General features: G+C 28.2%; 1 protein-coding gene across 1 annotated transcript in view; it reads left to right on the top strand.

Moving 5' to 3' along the window:
- Positions 1–25,445, top strand: part of LOC113376054 (cAMP-specific 3',5'-cyclic phosphodiesterase, isoforms N/G-like) — a 167,960-nt gene that overhangs the window by 77,859 nt on the left and 64,656 nt on the right. The window lies entirely within an intron of this gene.

Raw genomic sequence — 25,445 nt, 5'->3', positions numbered from 1 at the left:
TCACAACAATCTTTTACAAACATGAAGTGATATTTTCACCAGTTAGGACAGAACATCTTAACATTATAATATTAATAATACAATACATTTGCAAAACATATTTGGAGTCAATTAGTTTATTTGCCTACACTTTGCAATGATAAATCGTTCATTATATCATTAGACAACCTCATTAGAATATACATCGTAATTTGTTCAAGTATTCGATTTCTTGAAGTAGATAGAAGGAGCATAATTCATATATATTTAATTGGGTATTATCACTCATCAAAACAGTAACACTTATTCTCACAGCTGCGTAAATCACTAGTAAAACGCTAATTATTAGTGATTATATTTTTTTTATTAATTCTTTAATTTAGATATAGAACATTAGAGTATGTAGTTGTTCTTGTTTTATAGTTCTTAAAGCTTTGCATGTATCTAAAATATTAATTCTTGATATTTGAAAATTTAACTTGTATTATAAGAAAGCGTTTTTTTCTAACATTTTTCAAAATCTAATTGTTTTATGTGTATTTCTTATTGTTTGTATGTTAATTGTTTTTCTAATAATATAATCATTAACTATACTGAAAATTTGTTGAGAACAACTTATAGATGTCAAATGTATTACGATTTTCTAAAATATACGTTTTAGTAAAAGTTAGATTATCATATAGGTTATTTTTATTACCATATTAAATCACTGCAATATAGACTACAGGTGCGCCATTTATATGTGGTCAATGGAAATGTTGAATAACTTGAACAATTTTCAATGAATTTTGATAAACTTTTTTATTGTCAAATTCAAAGCCTTACAATTCTGCTAAATTTGATAATGAAGAAAAGTTTGTCAAAATTTATTGTAAATTGTTTGTTATTCAGCATTTCCTTTGACCACATATGAATGGCGCATCCTGCAGAACGTCCATGTTATCCGATGCACGATTATGACTCAGTAGACGAACATATGTGTGTTATAGGCGGGATGACTTATATATATATATATATATATATATATATATATATATCTTGTCGATAGCTCTTGTTATAAACCTGATTTTATTCGAGCAACTCTTTTCTTTTATTTCTTCGCCCATTTATTATTTTTCTATGAAAGTATACCACTGACTAAGAATAAATAAAGATAGATCGTCACTTACTATTAGTAACTGAGAACCATTTGTCAGATATCTAAATTCTTCTGCGAATACCGTTATGTTCACGAACTGCGGAATTTATATTGATTGACTAATGGTCGGGACGAAACTTTTGTGTTTATCATTGCACTTCTCAAATATTTTGTCAAGAAAATCATATAGATAAAAGTTTTATACAACTGATTTCTTATCTAAAATTTATGATATATTATACCTACATATGCTATAATTCAACACCATGTATATAAGTTTCTTGTAAGAAAACTGGAGAAATTGAATGGTATCAGTACGTCTCTAAATGCGTGAATATTCGAACGATGTTTACTATGGTAGCACATGTGAAATAGTAAGTTTTCTGTAATTTTATAGGAGTTGAACACCATAAAATTTTAACAATGTGCAAATACTAAGTATCGTTTTATTGGCACTGTTTACATCAATTATAATTAGTCAAGAAAAACTGTGTTTCTAGAGCCTAAACGAACATATTTTTACGAAGAGTTTATAATATACTTATTGCAAATGTTTTTATGCACTCATGTATTTAATTAATTATTATATTAATTCAAGTGCAAAAGTAATTTTCAAAAAAATTATTTGCCCCTATGATATATTAGTAACCATAAAATATGGACTTATTAATGCATTAGGGTTGATTCTTTTTATTTTGAAAAATAGTTTTTGTTAAAAAAAATCGATATTATACATAACCCTATAATGATTTTATTAACTCTTTAATATATGATAATGTCTATAAATTTATAATTTGATTCATTTAACTTTAAAGATGTAATTGTTAACATGACATCAGCGCAAGTATAAAAAGTGGCGTCAAAGAAATCATTTGTGACTTTTACAAAAATATAAATTTAATTCGGTTTGAGCTGAATTACAGAAGTATACTTGAGGCAATCATTAAGTAATTGAAAATATTATAAAACCCATTATAACAAGTTTCAAGATTTTTTTTCACTCTTTGAGAAATCAAGGATTTTTTATGTATATCTAGGATCTTTAGGAGCAGGTGTTTTATTGCGATTTTTTAACAGTGCATTAAATGAGAATTTTCCTTGAAATTTCCTTGAGTTTTATTTTATTGGTATTTGAGAACCATTGGTATGTAATATAACTTTATTACGGTCAGTAGCATTTATGTGCCATATTGAGAAGCACCAAACCGCAGCTTTTTCAAAACACTAAAACGAGCTATACTCAAGCTTTATGTTTATCGTTTGTGTACATTATTTTTATGAATGCACTTCGAAATTCTAAATACGCATATGCTCACTGACCGGTCCGAATTTGCAATATAAAACGCATATCAAGACGTTAAATTACCCTATACAAAGAAAGTGATTTTTATTTAACGACCACATACTTGTATTAAAACAGCAACGTTTGAAAATATAGAATTAGACGTATAATATTGCTAATAGAAATTAAAATAATCATCATAATTATATAGTACTTACATAATTAACATATTACATTTGTGTCGCTTTCGAAATCATATATAAGAAAATATTATAAAGCTTGACTGAACTATAGAGAAAAAAACGAATGGAATAATTTATCCTTTTACTTTTATATTTAAAGATAAAATTATTATTTTACCGTAAGCTTAATTAACTAACATTGAAACGATTGAAACTCTTTTTTTAGACAAATTACATGTATTTAATTTTACATGTTGTACTTTTTATACTTTTTACATGAAATTTCAGATTTTATTTCGAATTAGTTAATTTTAATTAATTTTAAAAAAGTTTGTTGTGACTACAAATCGGATTTGTTAAATTTGTTTTATTGCCAACTCAGTAGTTCTGAATTGTTTGACGCAAAAATTGGAATAACTTGGTGCATGTTTAGTGTTAGAATACAAATTTGGCTTTTCGACATTTTTTTCAGAGCGACTAATTCAAATCTTTAAAAATCGTTTAATAAACCTCAATAGTTATAGGCGTTGAATAGTAGAGAAAAAATATTTTTTCACGCACGATGATGACATGAATGTGAATATAAAAAATAGTAGTTCATCATGCTAATTTGAAGATCAGATGGAGAATTTTCTCTTAAATGACTGTTAAGCAATTTTTAATTTTTTTAAAGAAGTATTTTGAATATTGTGAAACAATAAATAGGTTTCAATTATTTTTAACAGTTTAAAACATAATTTTTCACTTACATTATCTCGGAAAATAATAATGTTAGATGAAAATCGGTTAGGAATTGGGTCGCTTAATTCTTAGTAGAAGCTAGGTCGGAACATTTTTTGCTAATTAGCAACTGATATATGTGTATGTATATGTGTTTTTAACACAGAAATTAAAATTTCTTAAATTCGGGTTGATCCAAATTGATTGGATAAAATATCGACATTGAACCAACCGATTTGAATAATTCAAAAAACATTTGATTTCTAATAACGGGGAGTCTTGCTGATTACATTTTGGCCAAGGCAGGTCCAGCCGTTTCGAAGGTACGGGTCAAAAAGTGCCAAAAATGGTAACTCGGTTGTTGAGAGAACGGAGTGTCCAATTCGAATCGTTTAAAAAACATTCTACTTGTATTCACAAAATAAAGAAGTGATTAAATTTTTGGGAAGGCAAGTCTAGCGGTTTTGGATATCCGATGAAAAAAGTGGAAGAAGATGCTTTTCAGCGATCAAAAATTATCATTAGACATATGCACATCAAATTATCAGATATTTTATAGAGATTTTGATAATAAGTACATAATTTATTTACATTTCAATGGGTTTCGTTCCAATGTTTATCAGTTAACCTGCGACGCGGCGCTTATGCGCTTCGACATTTCATCTCTAAAACAGCTATGCAGCACGATTGCTTTGAAAAAAATCTAAGTTTTTAAAAAATTTCAAAATATAGAAAAATATTTAAATTTTTTAGAAAAATCTTTCATTTTCAAAATTTTCAAAATTCTTAAAAATCTAATTATTTCAAAGTTACAAAAAAATTGAAAGTTTTTGAAGTAAAACTTCTTTAGGCGCGACTAGGGTATAAATCCATACACATAATGCAACGGCAGTGCGTTACGGTAGATAAGATAGGATAAGAGTCCTGTGCCAATGATTCGTCATTCGCTCTCGATGATATCTTTTCTATACGGGTCGATTGTGATTAGTCGTGGCGTATGTGAATAGAGATCTCTCGTTGTATGCGTACTGGCGTCAACGTTGTATGCGTACCGATATCAACAAGGAAATCGGCATAGATAAACATTTTAAAGTTACATCGTAGTACTAATGTTGATTTAATGAAAAATGCATGAATCAGAAAAATATTTTACTCTATTTCTTAATATTTTACCTTGTTTATTAGAAATTATTTTTATATTATTCGTAGTTTCCATAAATCTTCGAAGTTATTAAAATGCAAAATATTTTTAAGACAAGACAGATATTACAGTTGTTCAAAGAATAAGATTATATCGCGAAAAAGTAAAAAATGTACAGGCAGTCAATGAATGTATGTTAATTTCAATTACATGAAGTTTTTCAAACACAATTACATGATTGAACATAATCCACTGTGCGAACGAATATTATAGAAGTTATTAATCAGCAATTACTTCATTTCTCTAATGAAGGCTCATTTCTAAATGCTAAATACAATGACAAACCGATCATGTCATATTTAAAGTATGACTTTAATTGCATTATTGTTTTTAAATATTGTACATATATTTATTACTATTATAAATATATAATTTATAATTTATCATTATATAAATGTGTATAATGGTTGACGCTAATAAATGCGTGCATCACGAGTGTTACCATATTACTAATAAACATTAAATTGTTAAATGGTGTATTTATTTTTACTTAAATGCCATCTTGTGTAGTAGCAAATAAGATTTACTTCAATCGCGTGTGAACCTTACGCACACCCTTTTTTTAAAAAAAAAATTGATTTTCGTGACGGGAAGTTCTAGCAATTTGCCTAAAGGCACGAAGCCATGCACCACTTAGTACTTTATTTTTATTTATTCATACGTTACTTCCAAGCCCTTATACTATCATTCGATTAGATTCTTTCGGTCTTGGGCAGGATGTTTACAATAAGTCGTGACGTCAGCCGCTGCCCCAGTTATTCAAACGTGTGCGTGCGTGCGGACTGCTGCTCGGAAAATCGAGCGCGCGTAATGTGCTCGGCACTCGATGGTGTGCTGCGATAGGGACGAGTGATGGGAGTCGCGGGAGACACGGGAGTCGCGAGTCATGGCAGGCGTAGCGACTAGCGACCGAAGCTCGTAGAGCTTGCTTGACCTGATCGCATACTCACTGACTTAACCCTTTCGACTCGGATGCCGCCGCTCCGGCGGCATAGTCATTTTACCGTTGCGCTCGGATGCCGCCGCTCCGGCGGCAAATCGTGTCGGCGACGACTCGTCGCAAACTAAACTTACATTTATTTTTTTTTATTTTTTAAAAATTAATTTACTATTACATTCATTTATTGATTGATTTATTAATTTTATAAATAAATATATAACAAAATTAATTTATTAGCTCATGATCCCCATAATTCTAATAAAGATATGTGAAGAAATGATTTTTTAAACGATATAGCATGGTTTTGAGTGCAATTTTTTTTAATTTTCAAAATTTTCTATTTTATTATCATAATAACTATATTTAAAAGCAATATAACCACCTTTTGAAAAAATCCGATACAAAAAAAAATTCCGAGTTGAGAGATAAGTATAGCACTATAATATTCCGAGCGCATCGTACCGACTGGCAGTCCGACTCCCGAGTCGAAAGTGTTAAATATCACTCGAACCTGCACGAGAAACGTTCATAAGAGATTTAAGATCGCTATATGATATAAAATATATGGATATAATACTATTACTGGTGGTGCATGGCATCGTACCTTAAGGAAAATTGCTGGAATTTTCCGCACTAAAAATATATTTTTTTAAACAGGTTGAAATTTTTTGTGAGAATATTTTTGGAGAAAAAATGACTGAAAAATTTGTTTTTTTTAATATTTTGAAAATTGTGAACTTTTTTCAAATAAATCGCGCTGGGTTGCTATTTTAAAGACGAAATATAAAAGCGCGTAAGCACCGCCATAAAAACATGACTTCTTTGCAAAATTTGATTTTTTTTAATATTTCGAATTTTTTTGAAAATTCTGAGCTTTTTTCAAAGCAATCGCTCTGGGTTGGATGTTTACGAAATATCAAAGCGCGTAAGCGCCGCCATAAAAAAAAAGATTTTTTTGAAAAATTTGTTTTTTTTTTTCTAATATTTTGAATTTTTTTGAAAATTCAGAATTTTTTTCAAAGCAATCGCGCTGGGTGGCTGTTTTAGAGACAAAATATCAAAGCGCATAAGCGCAGCGCCGTAGTCTTGCTGTTTTAAAGACGAAGTATCAGAGCGCATATAAAAAAATGACTTCTTTGAAAAATTAATTTTTTTCTAATATTTTTGAAAAGCAATCGCGCTGGGTAGCTGTTTTAGAGATAAAATATAAAAGCGCGTAAGCGCAGCGCCGTAGTCTAATATCTAAACAATATAAATTTTGGTACAAAACCTATAGAAATGCAAACAAAATTTGTACTGATTATTGTAATCTCTATAAAATATGTGATAATTTCATGTGCACGTGTCTAATAATCATTTAGTTCTGCCAAATGGCATTTTTGTTGCTCTTTTCATTGTATTTCTAAAGCCGCTTGACCTGCGTTCCCAATGTTTTCAGTTGTTTATTTTGTCAATATAAGTAAAATGCTTTTTGAATCATTCAAATTGGACGCTCCGTTCTCTGAAAAACCGAATTACTATTTTGGCACTTTTTTAACACGTATCTTTGAAACAGCTGGACCTGCCTCGCCTAAAAACTAATCAGCATTTACATCAATACAAATCGAATAATTTCTGAATTCTCCAAATCGGTTGATCCGTGTTCCCAAAATCGTCGATGAAAAATTGTATCCTCACACACATACCTTTCTCGAATTTTCTGAATTCTCCAAATCGATTGATTCGTGTTCCCGAAATCGTCGATGAAAAATTGTATTCTCAAACACATACGAACACACACACACATGCACACACTGTAGTCACTGTATAGTCAAAAGTAATGACATAATTGTCCCAACTTCTCAAAACCTTTTGTTGAGCTATGTTCTTAAAATTTTCAAAATTGGTAAAATTTGAAAGGCCCTACGTTAAAAAAATGCACTAATGCAAGAATTTTCATGGCACATGTTTTATTTTCTTTGAAAAATATATATTTTTTTTTATTATCTCTTTTATTTACAACTGTCCAGTCGAGGACATTTAATAAATTTGAGGAATTTACAATAATCGGCAGTAAAGGGACATTGTATACTAAAGGGGCATGTTGGAAAAACAACTCAATAGTTGTTTTCCCATTCGATATAATATTAACAATATTTTATTGATAATTATATAATTTTAACTATTTACTTATAAAATATATGTATGCCTTTTGATCTCTTTAGCAGTTTCTTCAAAATGTTTTAATTTTTAAGCAATTAATTTATATATTTATACTAATGAATCCTCTTAGTGCCGATTTACATCAAATATTGTGGCACATTGAATTATTTCATATTACAACATTTATGCGTGCATACAAATCTATCGTTTTTTATGCCATTTCCTTCAATAATAATCCTCAAACGAAATGTATATAATGCCTGAATACATTTGAATAAAACAAATTTTCGTTTTATAAGAGGTATTACATGAATACAAGGACGTGCTTTAGGTCCAAGTCAATGAACTTAGGATATTCTTATATTTTATAGAGATCAAAATATGAGTATTTATATTTATATAAAGAACTCAAGCGTATCAAATGCCCTGCTAACAAAATATATTTTTGCTCGAGTTGACTTTTTCGAGATAGTAATAGGTTATAGGTTTTAGAAATAAGTTGACAATCTTATATATATATATATATATATATATATATATATATATATATATATATATATATATATATATATATATATATATATATATAAGGACAAATGGAGCTTAATGGTCCGCGGGTAAAACGGTCCAGCACGAAAGAAACTGATGACCATTTTTAGAAAAACTGCAAAATAGTAACATTTCTATAATAAGAAATTAACCGGGAATTTTACTGAACAAACTTCAATAGTTGTTTTATGTGTTGTGACATAGTTTATTTTGTTCAGACAGTACAATTATTTACAGTCAAATTGGACCTTTGTGTCCCGCCCCACCTTATATATTTTTAACAGCAATCAGAACGAGTACTATGAGTTGTTATACAGGGTTCTTAAACGACATGGCTTTATAGATGACAACGCGAACGGTTGTACAATTCTATGTGATGAATTTATTACTGGAATTTCTGTAAAACTGATGACTTTTTATTAATGCAGCAACGCTTCGGAAAAGCTATTTTTACTTGAAAACATCACTAGCTATTATTTCAAATGAATTTTTATTAAAATAATGTTTTAAACCTCAAGGGCACAACTAGTGTAAAATTTCGAAAAAATCGATTTTTGTTTTTTTTTTTCATATTTCGGTAGATTACACCTTTAAAAATAACATATTAAATTTCAAATCGATATCTCAAATAATTTTTGAGTTACAGCTATTTAAATAGTATATATATAGTATATAGTATAACGATCAATTTATTTTTAAACGCGTTTTTCTCGAAACAGCATTTTCCAAATTTGCTGCAGTGATAACTCAAAAACAAATGATCTGATCACTATCAATTTTTTTTACATGTTCTATATATAGTTGTCCGTAAAATGAACTATCGATTTTCTGATCGGATCAAAAATCGAATTTTGGCAGTCGAAAAACGACCAAAATTTTGGGTAAAATTCGACTTTTTTAAAAAACGCCGCCATTTTGTCAATTTTTGATTTATTTTTTTTATCGTAGTTCATTTTACAGACAATATTATATGGTTTAACGAGATTTTTTTTTTGATTTCATCCACGTAGAAGGCCGGAATCACTGCAGCAGTTAAGGGCCTTTTTTGTCGCGCCGTTGGAGATCGTCGATAACTTAAAAAATATTTATTTTTTTCTTCAAATTTACTATGTGTTCTTAAAACATGTATAAATATATTTCTAAAATTTTGAAATGATTGATAAAGTAGTTTTTTTAATATAAATTCCCAAAAATCACCTTTTGTTTAGGCGGTTACACTAGTTGTGCCTCTTAAGCATTCAGTATTGCAAATAAATAAGAGTTATCGCAATAATGAAATAACACGTCTATAAATAAATCGAATGCTACAACGACACTAATATCAGGTGCTTAGTACATATAATTCAAATAAAATCTTGGCAAAAAATCTATTTATAGTGAATACAGTCGCTGTTATGCTTTTTAACCTCTAAAGATGTAAATAATGAAATTTATTTTAAATATAACTCAACCGATTGGCAAATATAACCCGTTGTCAAATTACATCACTCGACCTCGAATATGCTCGAAATTATATATCATACCTTTGACATTTATTATTGTAATAAAATTGGTATTAGCTGATGGTAAGAAATGAGTCTATTGTAAATAAATCACGTTGAAGTGGTCTAAGTTGATAGTTTACAAGCATAATAATTTCCAACTTGTGCCACGCTGCCGTCTTCATGTTCCGACTTTAAAAGCTTTCGGCGCCTGTAGTCTGCACACAGCGTGACCTGCTGAACAGAATTGCATACACTGCGGGTTGAGAATTTGACGCTCGAAAACAAGATACGTTTGTCAGGGTAGATTACGAAAACATTTACATATAACGATACTTCCATACATACATATATATGGTGGAACCTATACTTTACACTACATGGACTGCTAGTCCTCATATGTTTTTCGTTGTATATAGTGCACAAACATAAGAGGGACTGTGACGTCACTTGCTGAGCAAACATTACCGGCAATCGCGGAACTTGTCATATACACATATTATAACATAGACCTTATAACTAGTGGGGCGCATGGCATCGTGCCTTAAGGCAAATTGCTGGAACTTCCCGTACCAAACTTTATTATTTTTTTAAAAACGATTAACATTTTTGAAAAAAAAAATTACTTCGAAGAAATTAGATTTTTGAGAAACTATAAATTTGACAAAAAATTACTTTTTATTTTGAAAAAAAAAATGTTGAAAATTCTGAACTTTTTTTCAAAGCAATCGTACTGCTTTAACTGCATAGAGACAATATGTCAAAGCACGTAAGCGCCGCGTCGGCGGCTAACGGATAAACATTGGTACGGAACTCATAGAAATGTAATCAAAATTTATACTTATTGTTAAAATCTCTATAAAATATCTGATAATTTGATGTGCATATGTTTATTGATCATTTTTGACCGCCAAATAGCATTTTTTTTACTTTTTTTTATTAGATCTCCGAAACCGCTAGACCTGCCTTCATGAAAATTTGATCAATTCTTCATCTTGTCAATATAAGTAAAATGTTTTTGAATTATTAAAACCGGACGCTCCGTTCTCTTGAAAACTGAGTTACTGTTTTTGGCACTTTTTGCCCCGTATCTTCGGAACAACTAATCAGCACGTCTCCTTATCAATACGAATCGAATGTTTTTTGAATTATTTAAATTGCTTCATCTGTGTTTCGGAAATCGTCGACGAAAATTTGTATCCGCACACACATACATACACGCGCACACACACACACACACACACATACATCCATTTTTTCTAAGGTATGCCAAAATGTTCAGAAGGTTTTGAAACGAAAAGATATATAAAAAAAATCGATTTTTTTGCGATTACTATAACTTGCCCTACGGGAAGTTAAAATCAATTGCGTTCGAACTTAAAGTAGCTTTCTCATGATGTGAAGTTATTGCTATCAAACTATCTTCAATTATCAATAATAAATGAATAAAATATAGTATAATAAAATTTCTCAGCAAATACAGCATAATGTGATCAGTCGACGCCAATAAACTTTGTTTTTGAACTTTTTAATTGTTTTCTAAAACATTCCAAAATACAGATAAAACTATCGAAAGACAAAATACCAAACTCAAATATTTTTACTATGGTCAGTCTAAAATGCCAGCTGATCTAAAAACTGTTATATTTCACATCGTATATGAGGCACAAACAAAAATGACAAAAATTATCGATCTCTTTCGAACAGAATAGAGCATACTTGATTGTACCGGATATTTTATTCATTTTATATAAAAGCTCAGAATTTTTCTTTTATGTACTGTGTAAGCTCATATACAATACTCTTTGTTGTACTTCCAGAAGTTCTTTGTTTTTCTTGTAAATGTACTTTGGTGTTGTGTCCGCTAAAAACAAATATTTTCAGAATCTGTATTATGTTTTTTAATTCAAATCAATAACTGATGATATTAATATTTAAGTGTTTATTGTCTACAAGGTTTTAACGCGACTTTGTAAATATTTACACGAGAACAACTGGTCATTGTCCTAGATATTAGTTTTTAAACTCGCTTTTCTCGCAGGATTTTCTTCCATTTTCTCTCAAGTTCTTTTCAAGAGTAAATATATGAATATTATTTTATTAACTACATTTATTTGCTGTCTATTTTAATTTTCATATCATGAAGTTATATGCTTTATTTATACTTTTCGCAGTAGTAAAATAATTATATACTTATAAGATATTTAGTCAATATTTAATTAAATCGTTAAATAATAATTATGAAAATTTAATTAATCACAATTAAGCTAAAAGTGTAAATGCAATGTATACAATAAAATTTATGTTAATTATTTAGAATATCTGTTGTATTTGAATTGGAACCTATAGAGCATTTAATAGTTCTAAATTTGTCTCTCTACAATAATAATTAATGCTATATCAAATGACATTTGACTTTTCTAAAATTTGGTTTAAATATTCTATTTGAGTTTCTAATAAAAATTGGTCTATACTCGTTATATCCAGTTTATTTACTGTTTTTCATCGTTTACAACTTTGCCAGGGTAAAGGTTCAGTTGGTCCATTTTACCCCACCCACATGTAAGTTTTTATAAAGGATATATAAAAAAATGTTGAATCTTACTTAAAAATAACAATGCATCTTATAAAATAATTAAATAACGTATAATTATGTTAATTAAGGTTAACTATATCAAGGTCTTATAAACTAAACAACAGTACTCACAACCAAAATATCTAATTGTAAGAACGGAAGAAAATATTTTTGTTATGGATTTTCAAACATTGGCGTTTATCTTCTGTTCGTCGTAAGAATCAACGTGATATCTGGTTATTTTTGCCCTCTACTTTCATATATTGTTTTTAAAAAATTCTTAATTTCACTCATTTTTGTGATATTGGGGGTGGATGTTCTTACCAGTGAACTTTTAAGCCCTGCACTATCCTACACAAAAAATTATTTCTCTTGATGTTGCTTCATTCGACCTGAGCTTCAGACTAATAAGCAGTATTATAAATTACCCATTATTATTTACTACTCTTCCATATTTATGAATTTCTCCCTCAAAACTTGTTTTTCTTCCCTGGAATTTCTAAAGTAGCTGCGAAGTGATTAACTTTCCGCCTGACTGGGCGAAGTTCCTTGCAACATTAATATGCTTTAGAATAAATATGGTACAACGGACGCTCTTTCGGTATCTCTTTCTTGGAGAAATCAAATTTCAAGCATTATATGAATTTTCTTAAAGCTATTAACTTATGTTCGTAAGTTTACCGAGAAAACTTTGAAGGATATACTTTTTTTATTTCTACAGCAGTTTAAATATTCTCACAACAAGAGAATTTTTTTGCACAAATAAGATAATGAGACAATAATGTGTATAATTAATTTTCACATATTTTTTTATGAATAGTTTTGTTCACTATCATGGCAATTATAACTCAATTTCCATTTGTGGATTTTTCTTGTATTTTGTTTCATCTCATGTTGTTAGCAAATTCTGAAACAGAAAATTCATGTTTATAGAATCACATTTATATTTGTAAGATTAGTTATTTTTGAAATTTCAATCAAATTCATGACGACTACGAAATAGGACATTTGACTTTTAGAGAATACTAATTTTTATTTACTTAATATTGGTCTAAAATATATAGTTGTTTCATATCATCAACATACATAGCGTTTCTACAAAAGCGACATTTTATAAAACTGGCTTTTGAATAATACTCGTATTTTTTCTAAAAAAACGAGATTTACTGGTTTTGAGTTTTTATAGGAAACTATTTGCTCGAATAATTCGAACAACAAATGTTAACACAACATTTCGAATGATTAACAGCAGCTTTTGAATGACATTATTCACTGTTCAATTTTACTGATAATAAATTATGTTATGTAATTAGAAATTAATTATCTTTTATTAATATTTATGTTTATAATAGTGAAGCGAAGAACTACTATAGATTTTCAATAGGTTTTTCATCTTTTTTTTTTTCGTCATCTGGTACACTATGCTGTATTTTCATTTTTTTAGTGTTATTCATCAATTGAAAAGTAGTATTTTCTACTAAAAATCGGTTTTTGAATTTCAGAATTCTCTCTGAAAAGAAAACGGTTTTCAAAAACCGACAGTACATATACCTATATATGAGATCAAATACCATTAGACAAATTGTACTTGTCTATTGAAGAAATTGGATTTACTTTTGTCAGAACATCAATAATTTCAAAATTTATTTAATTAAACTTTAAACAAATCAAACAGTAGATATTATGGCCTTAAACTAAATAAAGTCAACAATTTAGTGCTTTTTAGTAATGATTATTAGAATATTCTTCTAATTAATTAAATAATATTGTTGACTATTACGGTCCTACGACAACTCGTTTAGCTTTAAAAATACTTTAAAGTTTACAAAAATTAGTATCGTTTTTTGGGCATTTGTCAAAATAATACTTTTCATCGACGTTTGCTCAAAAACGCCTGAACCGATTTCAGAAATTTAAAAACCATTTGATGTATCTTGATGAGAATGATCGTTTGTCAGTTTTGTGAGACGATCTGCCGAGCCGTTTTTTGATAATTTTGTAAAAAGTTTTGAACTTTTCGTCCACATTTGAGCTCATACTACCGAATCGATTTTAAAATATCAAAAACTGTTCGAAAGATATTAGTTGGGAATAACACTGATTAGTTTTAGGTGAAAATCTGCCGAGACGTTTTCTTGTAATTAACTGTTAAAAAAATTTAAGCCGATTTTTATGGAACTTTTTTGGCGATGTAAATCATGGTCTTATAGACTACTAAATATTACGGCCTATCGACAAGTAGTTTAATTTTAAAAATTTATCAAAGTTTGAGAAAATGAGTAGTTTTTTTGACGTTTGTTAAAATTAAAATTAGATGATTTACTTGGTATAACGATAGAGTACTTGGTCTTAATGAACATACTAACTTATTAAAGTTCTATGAAATCTGGTTCAATTATACAAATTATTGATTTGTGAAAATTTGCTTTTAGAAAATACTTAGAGTTAACGTGTTTGTTCGTTTTCAATTATGTGTAATAAATCCACTCGGAATACTTTTAATAACTCATAAAAATAATTTATTTTTTATTTCTTAAGTTGATTATTTACACATATCAGAAAGTTCATGTAACTTGCCTCAAGGCAAAATACCAATACCAACTAGCCTCTGTATTATTTTAGCCACATAAAATTTTCAAAATTATAAAATTGTAATTTTATAATAACAATAAATTCGGAATTTCTTCAATTTGACAGTTGAAAATTTGGAAAATCAAAACCTGAAGTGTGAATTAATGCGGTTCATTTTATATTTATCAAGTACGTTTCACGAACGTACATATTATGATTTTAATTTATAATTATTATTCATCCATAAAATGTATTTAAATTATTTTTGATTTGTGTTTGTATAATATCTGTTCACGAATCTTATTATGCAAACTACCTACACCCATGTTTTGTATCTTAATCCTGTCGTGTCTAAAATTGACGGTCATTACGTTGAATATTATCTCATAAATAAGGATGTCGTTTTTCTTTCTAATGTTATATAATTTAACTAATGTAAACAATGATCTTTGTGAGAGTTGTCAGGTTTCATAACATTGCTTTATAAATCTTGACACGTTACGAAATCGGATGGATTTCTTGCCAAGTTATTGTTAGAACAAGATTCAGCCACGGTGAAGAGACGTTGGGAATTTAATTTTGTGCTATTCTAAAAATGCTTATTGTGTCAACAGGGATCATGCCTCATTCAATACAAAGCAAATGGTAATTAGAATATACTTATAGAAAACACATGTAGTAGCTAAACTGGGATTAACCGATTTTTCATGTATAGAATAAGATGACTAGGTCAAAAAATATTTTGGTCGCTAAATTGGTCGTGAAGACAATATGAAGTCCGAGAAAATGAACTGATGAAATCCTGTCAAATAAAGTATGAAATATGAAAGACTAATTGTTAAATGGAATAATAGAGTTGTCATAATAAAAAAGTGATTACAAGATTATAACAATTACGAGCTTCATGAATAATGTAATTTTTGTTCGATTGTGGTATCATTCAAACTCACGAATATCAAAATTCTTCTATTGAATATGAAAATCATTTTTCTGCATATTTGGCTCGTGCATGTGGATTCAAGATTATTTACGTAGACTATATAGCTAAATTTAACATTATAAATTTTAACTTCTTGTTCACAATTACAAATCGTATAATAAACAATTATAAACTTTTGTTTTCAATTATAAAATGGAAATCTTTGGGACCTTTGAATACTTAGTTATTATTATCTTTAGAAATGTAGGTAAAATGATATAAAAAACAAGCTTACTGAGTAGCCCACAAAGAAGTTATTGATCAAATTTTAACAGAAAAATAAAAGGAATCTAATTATCTATTTTAAATCTACTAATAGAAAAAAATTCATTCCATCTTGTTCTTCTATATCACCTTCATGATGTAAAGAACTGCAGAATGGGACGTAGTACATATATTTATTTTTTTATTTTGTTAACAATTGATTTAGTATCTTATGTAGATAGGATTAGTATATTGTAGATATCAAACAAATGAAAAAGAAAAATAAATATTATAGACGGGTGACTCTATATTAGTTTTTTGGCAACATTTCAAACCTCAAACTATGTGTTGTCTCTTTTTGTTTGTCTACTATTATTCAGCAAAAAGTCGACAAAAAGTTTAACAATAGAACTTCATAGTTTCATATAAGATTGAAATAAATTTTAGATACACTATTAAATTAAATCTAAATCATGAGCATCTTCAAACTGTTCTCTGATTCTTATAACTTTATATGGTTATATAGTTATAAGGACTTATGTGGTAGATAGCATCCAATTTTGAAATGGAAAGACTCGATTTAATAATACGTGTTAAATATAGTGTCCGGCGGTAGGTGCCGTCCGGCGTTACGGGACTTCCCCCTATATCAATTTCTTACATAAAATAACAATTTTCTATATACGAATTAATTTTTAATTAATGTGGGTTAAATCAGCAATAATTTTAACAAGATGTGCGAACACTATAGCTGGAATAACTATAATATTAATATATAGTACATACTATGTATCATATAGCAGAACACACGGTTTATTTATAATTATAAAATGATCTCAACCAACGTATATATATAAATATATATATATATATATATATATATATATATATATATATATGTCCCAAAGGATTACATTTCTTTGTAAGAGATCTTACGGTGCGATACAGTTTCCTCGTTCGTTTGTCATGTCGTTTTTTTGCTAGATTTGCAAGATACAACCGAGAAAATAGATATGTTTCATGTTTGCTGAAATAATTTGTAGAATTTTTATATTTAGTTTCCTTGGTGTAATCATTACTTTCAAATAAAAAAATAAACATGACGCATGTAGATTTATTTTGAGAAATAGATAAATTTTTTAACAACAATATTTGAAAGAAGAAGGAAAAATATGTATAACCAGCCATCACTTCGATTATTTTGACGTTTCTATCGGAAGATAAACGGCAATATTAAGAAAACCATAACAAAAGTATTTTGTTTTTGTTGTTAGTTAGTTAAATGATATAAAAAACAAGCTTACTTAGTAGCCTAGCTAAGAAGTTATTGATCAAATTTCAACAGAAAAATAAAAGAAGTCTAATTATCTATTTTAAGTCTACTGATACAAAAAAGTCCATTCCATTTTCTTTTTTGTTGTTAGTTTTTTTGGTTGTGAGCACTGTTGTTTAGTTTACGAGATCTCTATAATTTTTAAGTAGACATTATTTCTTTGTTTCATAAGATGTATTGTCAATTTTAAATTAGATTCAACAATTTTTTATACAACCTCTATAAAAGCTGTATTTCTCTCTTAAAGTTATATTTATATACGTGAATGGGGTAAAAAGGACCAACTAAACCTTTGCCCTGGCAAAGGTATAAACAATAAAAAATAGGGAATAAAAATATTGAGTAAAAATGATGTTTTATAAGAGATAAATTAAATAAATAGTTATGATCAAGGTTATATACAGTGTTATCTCTGTAAAGAATGCCCCCATGAAAGTTATACTTTGCACTATGAATTATATGAGAGTACTTTGTACGATGAATTATATGAGAGTTTGATTGAACACAGTCACATATTATTCGTTATTGGTTATTTGTTGTGATATTGTTGGTTTGGTTTTTACAATATAATTGCCTAAATTTAAATTAGACCTTTGTGCAAGTAGGGTAAGTTATAGTAATCGCAAAAAAATCGAAAATGAGAATTTTTGCATATCTTTATGTTTCAGGAGTTTCTGAACATTTTGGCATACCTTACACAAAATGGATGTATGTGTGTGCGTGTGCGTGTGTGTGCGCGCGGATACGAATTTTCGTCGACGATTTCGGGAACACCGATCAACCGATTTGAATAATTCAAAAAACATTCGATTCGTATTGATAAGGAGACGTGTTGATTAGTATTTGGTAGAGGCAGGTCTAGCCGTTCCGCAGATACTGGGCAAAAAGTGCCAAAAACGGTGACTCAGTTTTTAAGAGAACGGAACGTCCGATTTTAATAACTCAAAAAACATTTTGCTTGTATTGACAAGATGAAGAACTGATTAAATTTTTTGGAAGGCAGATCTAGCGGTTTTGGACGCTCATTAAAAATAAGTTTATAAAATGTCATTTGGCGCTCAAAAATGTTTATTTGACATATGTACATCAAATTATCAGATATTTTATAAAGATGTTAATAATGTGTACACACTTTGTGTAATTTTTTTTGGCTTTCGTAGCAAGATTTTTAATTACGGTGCGGGAAGTTCCAGCAATTTGCCTTAAGGCACGATGCCATGCACCCCACTAATCTTCTGAAATCACAAAATAGTTACAATGTCAAACATTTCAATTCCAATTGAGTCTGATGGTAATTTGATATCCTAAATGTGTAACCGTTAATCGATTACATTAATTAGTTGCAACGCGATATAGGAAACCCACCTGAGTCTAATTGCTGATAATAGATACCTTAATACAGGTATTTAAGCTCCGATAGAAATAATTGTGCCTCGCAGCCGTTTTCAGATCACCCGTTCGGTTTGATCAGGTCGCGCACAGCAAGAGTCGCTTTTGTGATATTGATATTTCAGATCTCGTTACTTTGCGTCAAGTGCTGCGGGAATATATATCATTTTCAATAAAATACAAATTATTACAACGGTCCTGCTGCTAAAGATCGTATTACACAAAGATAATGAATTGTATTGAAATTATTATTTGTCGAGTATTTTGTATGAAGGGCATTATTTTCTTTGAAGCTCTATAAAAACATTAGCGACATATCATTTTTGTTTCTTTATTTGTTGGATTTGTATACACGTATATTAGTCATAGACATTTTATAAATTATCTTTACACTTTTATTTTATTTGATTGTATATAATTATATAGTGCATCATATATTCTTTTCTTTGTCAATAATATTATAAAAGTGGGAGTGAGATTTTTTTCTTTACTATCTTCCTCCATAGTTCTTGCCTACCCTTTTCCCATTTTTTGCACTCCATTGGAGAATATTTGCAGAAAGATCAAGTGTGCTTGCTTACAAATAGAGATTTTTACCAATCCAATTACAAAATAAGTACAGTCAACCCTTGGTTTACACGGCACTCTGGGTATACGGTTCCCATACTACGCGGAGCTAAAAATCCGACATCCCTCCGACTACACGGACTTCCTATTACACGATTTTTGTTCAACAGCCCATGAGTTCCTTGCGCAACCTATGAGTGATTATAGGAACTTGATGTCAAAAGGATGGTAATGTAAGTTTTGTTATCGTCTTTTATCTTTTAAACATGCCTGATTATATAATAGCTGTCTAAAACATGTTTGAGCTGACTACTGCGACACATGTCATTTCGTCCGTATTACTCCTACTTCAAGTAGTATTCCTTGGTCTTCTCCATACAGCACGATAAAAATGGTGCGATTTGTACTAACTGTGAGTCTCTCATAGCGCGGTTTTTTGCAGTTTTTCAAAAGTTTCTCACCTGGTTCTTTTTGGTCCAGTGTGCTTGCTTACAAATAGAGTATTCAAAAATTTTAATTTTTAAATAGTATTTCAAAATTTTCAAAAATATATGTTTCATTAAATTTTATTATAATGCAATAATATTTTGAACATAACTCTAATATATGAATATGAATTTAGATAATAGTTCCAAAAATTCTGAAATATAAATTGAATTTTTACTATTTATATATCGATATCATTTTTTATATATAATCGCCAAAAGATTTACTTAATGTCTATGTATGACAGTTGTAAATATATTGCTGAATAAAAATTAAAAAAAAATAATAATATCTATGTTTGGTATCTTTGTTTGACTTGCTTCTGTAGGAATATGTTATTTCATTTCTTATTACTTCATTCTTTCGGTGTTATTCATATCTTATTATAAATAATTGTTTTTTATTAAACAATTATATAGGATAGGGCGGGGCACAGAGGGTTAATTTGACTTAGAGCAATTATATTGTGAAAACCAAACCAATTACACAATAAATACCACATATCAAACAAGCAGCTATCTGACTATGTTCGATAAAACTTTTTGATATTTCATCATTGTAGAAATATGTTTATTGGAGTTTTTCAAAAATATTATTTAACCAATGCGAAGTACAATTTTTATGGGTACATTTCTTACAGAGTATTACACTGTATATAACCCTGATCTGGTATTTTGTCAGAAATATTTATGCAGAATTGCAATAATTATTTTTTTAACTTATCTCTTGTAAAATTGTTTTTTTTATAATTTAATTTACTATTTTAATTCTTCCTTGGGTAAGTTATAGTAATCGCAAAAAAATGAAAAATGAACATTTTTATACATCTTTACGTTTCTGAACATTTTGGCATATCTCAACACAAATGATACTCACTCTCTCTCTCTCTCTCTCTCTCTTTCTATATATATATATATATATATATATATATATATATATATATACAAGATGTATATTCTCTCTATATATTTTTGCTTCCAAGTTTTCCATAATAGTTACAACCAACACTGTCACTCTGTTTCGGATTAACATTGAGTTCTAAGACACCCTGTATATAATCTTGATTTTTAAAATTGATTTTTGCTTTAATGAAGCATAATACTTAGTCGTAACAATAATAAAAATAAATTGTTTATACTCCTTGTAACCTAACCCTTCCTGAATGTTTTTGAGATTTTTAGAAAAATCACATTATTTCTCTAAAAAAAAAATTGTTTTTGGTTTATCTGTAAGCTAAATTTATGTCTATTTTTCATAAATAAAAACCGAATTATCTTTAATAGCATCGTTATTTGGCAATTATTTTACTTCTCTATCTTATATAATTTGGTTCTCTATATGTTGTTCATAATCGGTTTTTGGTCATTTCTTTGCGTAAACACTATATTTCAATTATCTTTAGAAGAATATTTTTTCATATCTATTCAAGAAGATTTTTAGCTATCTTATTTTAGAATAGTACAAACATTTCATATATTATATTATCACTTGAATTACATTTTTTTAGTTTTACCTCGACTTCAGTCAAACATAATAGAATATAATAAAAAAATGTTGTAACAAAAAGCTCTCTGCACATTAGCGCTGCATATTTATCTTTTATAACAAATATAATTTATTATATATAATACATCTATTTTATTTTATTATATGTAATAAATTCGAAAAGTGTGCCAACAGTAATTCACGTTGTTTATTTGATTCTGCAATAGACTAACCGCGTAAAGCCTGGCTGTTTGTGTATACTTTTATAGTCGAATGGCTGATGGAGCTTAATAAAAAAAATTATTTATTTAAATTCAAAATCATTTATGTTTTGAAATCATTGGATGATATGTGGAACTAACAGTTACCACTATTATACCTATGGTTCTGTTTAGTTTACCACATCTACTATTAATTGTGCAAACTGATATTTCATTATAAATTTATGAGCGTAGTCTATTAAATAGAATTATGTTAATAAAGCAATAATTTAATGAATTTTGTTATTAAATCATAAATTGATATATGTAATTTACCACTAACTGAAATTATTGGAATAGTATGAAATGAAATATAAATTTTATTAAATTTGTATATTATCATGGAAGGGTTTTCGACGTTAAAATTAGTCAAATTTTATAGTTAATACGTCAAATTAAAAATAATAAATGAATACATATAATTATATGTGTGTACTAGTTTTGACTCTAGATGTGTGTCATCATTCTTCAAAATATAAATGCTTTGAGCATATTAGAATCTACAAATATAATTATTGGCCGTCTATTTTAAATTTTTTGTAGATTATTGATTTATCTAAATGTTTTTTTAATTAAAATTTCTGTTACATTTTAATTTTGTTACAATAATTTCGATTAAATTACATTAAAAAATAAAGGATACAATTTCCGTTGAAACGGAAACGACGTGATCACAAATGTTTTTTCGTAATCGCAAAAAATGTAATATGAAATATTTTGCATATCTTTACGTTTCAATTCCTTGTGAACATTTTTGCATATCTTAGAAAAAATTGATTATTGTGTGTGTGAGCGGATACAATTTTTATCGAAGATTTCAAGAACACGGATCAACCGATTTACATGATTCAAATAACATTCGATTTCTATTTATGAGGGGATTGAAGAAATTTTTGTGAGGGCAGGTCTAGCAGTTTCGGACATCCAGAAAAAAAAGTTTTAAAAAAATGCCATTTGGCGGTCAAAAATGATCATTAGACATATACACCTCAAATTATCATATACTTCACAAACGTTAACAAGTACGAATTTTCTTTCCAATTTTTGGGTTCCGTACTAAAATTCTATGTTTTGAGTTCAAACAAATTTTTCCGACATTTTCTATACTATGGATTAAACGACTTAAATGATTTTCAATATTTTCAAAAGTCGATTTTTTTCAAATTTTTCAAAAAAGTTCACAATTATTAAAAAAAAGTCGATTTTTTTCACAAATTTCAGAGTTTTCAAAAAAAATCCAATGTTTTCAAAATTTGAAATTTCGGGTTTCCTACTAAAATTTTATAATGTTTTGAGTTCAAACAAATTTCCTCAACATTTTCTACACTATGGATTAACTGACTTAAATGAATTTCAGTATTTTCAAAAGTCGCTTTTTTTAAATTTTCAAAAAAGTATTAAAAAGGTCATTTATTTTCTAATTTCAAAATTCTCAAAGAATCTGATATTTTCAAAATTTGAACGCTTTTAAAAAATTTCAAATTACGGTACGGGAAGTTCCAGCAATTTGCTTTATGGCACGATTACATTCTTTAGAAATAAAAATAATTTTGTGAGAAATAATGGTTTAGAATTCATTTAATTTTTACAATTTGAATTTTACATTCTGATTGGTATACAATATTTCTATACATTTTATATATTATCTGTTGTTACTGTTTTGGTCATCATATGTTCATATTATTTTATTTTAGCACGAACAAATAATTGTTTATATTATTTTAATATTTTTAATTTAACGTATCATCTGTTAATGGTTTATGGAATGCAGAAAATATTAATGTTATATATTTGATTCCAAATTAGTGCAACTAGATCAGTTTTGTGTTGTCAAGTCAAGTATGACAATAACTTTGGTTCTTATAGTAAACCTCAAAAAGCTTCAAATATCTCTACTACCAGCTATACGACTAATACCCAATTTTTCTGTATATAACTTAATTCGTATTTTATAAACGACTTTTTATAACGTCAATATAAGCGATGTATAAATAAGATATGTTTGTTTTACGATAGTTCAATACTCTCACGCCGACAGACTTTGTGGAATACTCCTCTCTCTAAACATTGCAACACTAAATATTTCTCATTAAATTTTTATAGTCTTGTTGGCATTAAACATTATGTTTTGATGTTTGAAATTTGCTTTGAAAGAAAATACATATATTTAGAATCAGATCGATTAAAGAATCGAGTGTTTGTAGGAATATTTGAAATATTTTATATTACATGACGCAAGTATTATTTTTGAACAACGAAAATAACTTAAAAGCTATAGGTTTGTTGATAGTTCGCTATAGGTTTGTTGGAAATTATTTTTTCTCAGTTTCATTAGAATGGTTGTAATAATTTTTTTTTATTAAAATACATATTAATAACGAGTATTACATTTTTATTCGTTGTCTCTATTTTTTATGGACAAAATCAATTCAATCCATTTTTGTTCTCAACATGGTTGCATACCAAACATCTATCATTTTATCAGCATTGTTGAACTTCTAATTTTTAAGGTTTGCAAAAGCGTGCATTCTAGTATCTATTTTTTTTTTCCAATGGACAGCTAGGTTAAGGTAGAAACAGTTTTTTTAAAGCAATATATCTTGAGATCTATTGATTATATTCTTAAAAAATAAAGATGAACAGATGCTCTAACTATTCTTATATCGAATCAAGTTAAAAATAATCCATAACTGTTGTTCATTATTTCACAATTGTCTAGGAAAAGTTTGGTGTTACAATTTACCTCGTGTTTGGGCCTAGTTGTAACATCTATGGTTGGAACAGTTGTTTTAGTTGGAACAAGTATTGATCATAATATTTCTGATAAATTATTTTATATATATTTTTAAGAAAAATGACTTTTTCAAAGTAATTCTTTTCACAAATCAATGTGAACTATAATTAATACAAATAAAATATATAGTTTACCTGTATTTTTATTTTGAATCAAAGTAAACTACAATTATTATCATAATACAAATAATTTATATATCTCTTGTAATACAAATTACATGTGCTCACAACATACAAACTATACATTACACCCAATTTTCTTCACTTGAATCTGTAAATAATTTGTGTATGTTACAACTAGCCATAAATTTTGTTTCAACTAAAATCTGGTGTGATTTTTTTACATAAAATGACGAACCTGCACACTTCTTTTTACTCCATCAGCCTGCGGGGCAGTAGCTATGACCATATTATGCAAGACGGTTTGCATGTCAATGTTTGCAATTAAAACAAAAAATATTATTGTTACTATTTACCCCTGTTACAAAAAAGACAGCTTTCCTAACGTCTGTAATCATGTAGAATTCCTTTAACTTATTGTTAAAAAAATACTCTAAGGCTAGAAAAAAATTCAGACTTTAGCAACTGTTTTTAATTCGTATATATGTAGGAGGAAACAGTTTTCCAAAACTATTTGCATTATAATTTACATAAACTATTTTACATATTTTATTTAAATTTATACTGCAAATTTGTATTTTGAATGACTTTTTGCATATAATATTTAAATATATTTTTGAATTATACAAAAGATAATTATTTTTGCTCATTACTATGTGAAACTAAATTTTTTATTCAGTTACCAATCACTTTCTGAAGAATTTCATAATTTTTTTAAATTATTTATATTTTGTGTAATTTCCATTCGTTGCAAATTGGTCTCAAATTTTAATTAAACAATTTTTAATTGAAACACATTAGGAAATATAATGTCTATAATGCAATAATTATTTATACAATTCTTAGTATTAAATCGAAAATGAATTTCGCAGAATTCGAGAAATTGCTAATTGACTTGACTTGACATTGACTTGATATCATACAATATTCTAGAAGAATAAATCTTATTTAAAATTATGTAATAAAAATCCACAACTTTTTTATGTGTTAAGAAGATAAATTTGACACATTCTTTGCGCAGTTTGTGATATATCTAACGTTTTTGATATATCGTAAGTTATTGACGTCA

Source organism: Ctenocephalides felis, unplaced genomic scaffold (assembly GCF_003426905.1).
Source record: "Ctenocephalides felis isolate EL2017-DRISC unplaced genomic scaffold, ASM342690v1 CF-g0.4_SCAFFOLD_01886, whole genome shotgun sequence".
NCBI lineage: Eukaryota > Metazoa > Arthropoda > Insecta > Siphonaptera > Pulicidae > Ctenocephalides > Ctenocephalides felis.
Note: the sequence above shows the minus strand (reverse complement) of the source record. Positions and strands in the feature narration are given on the sequence as shown.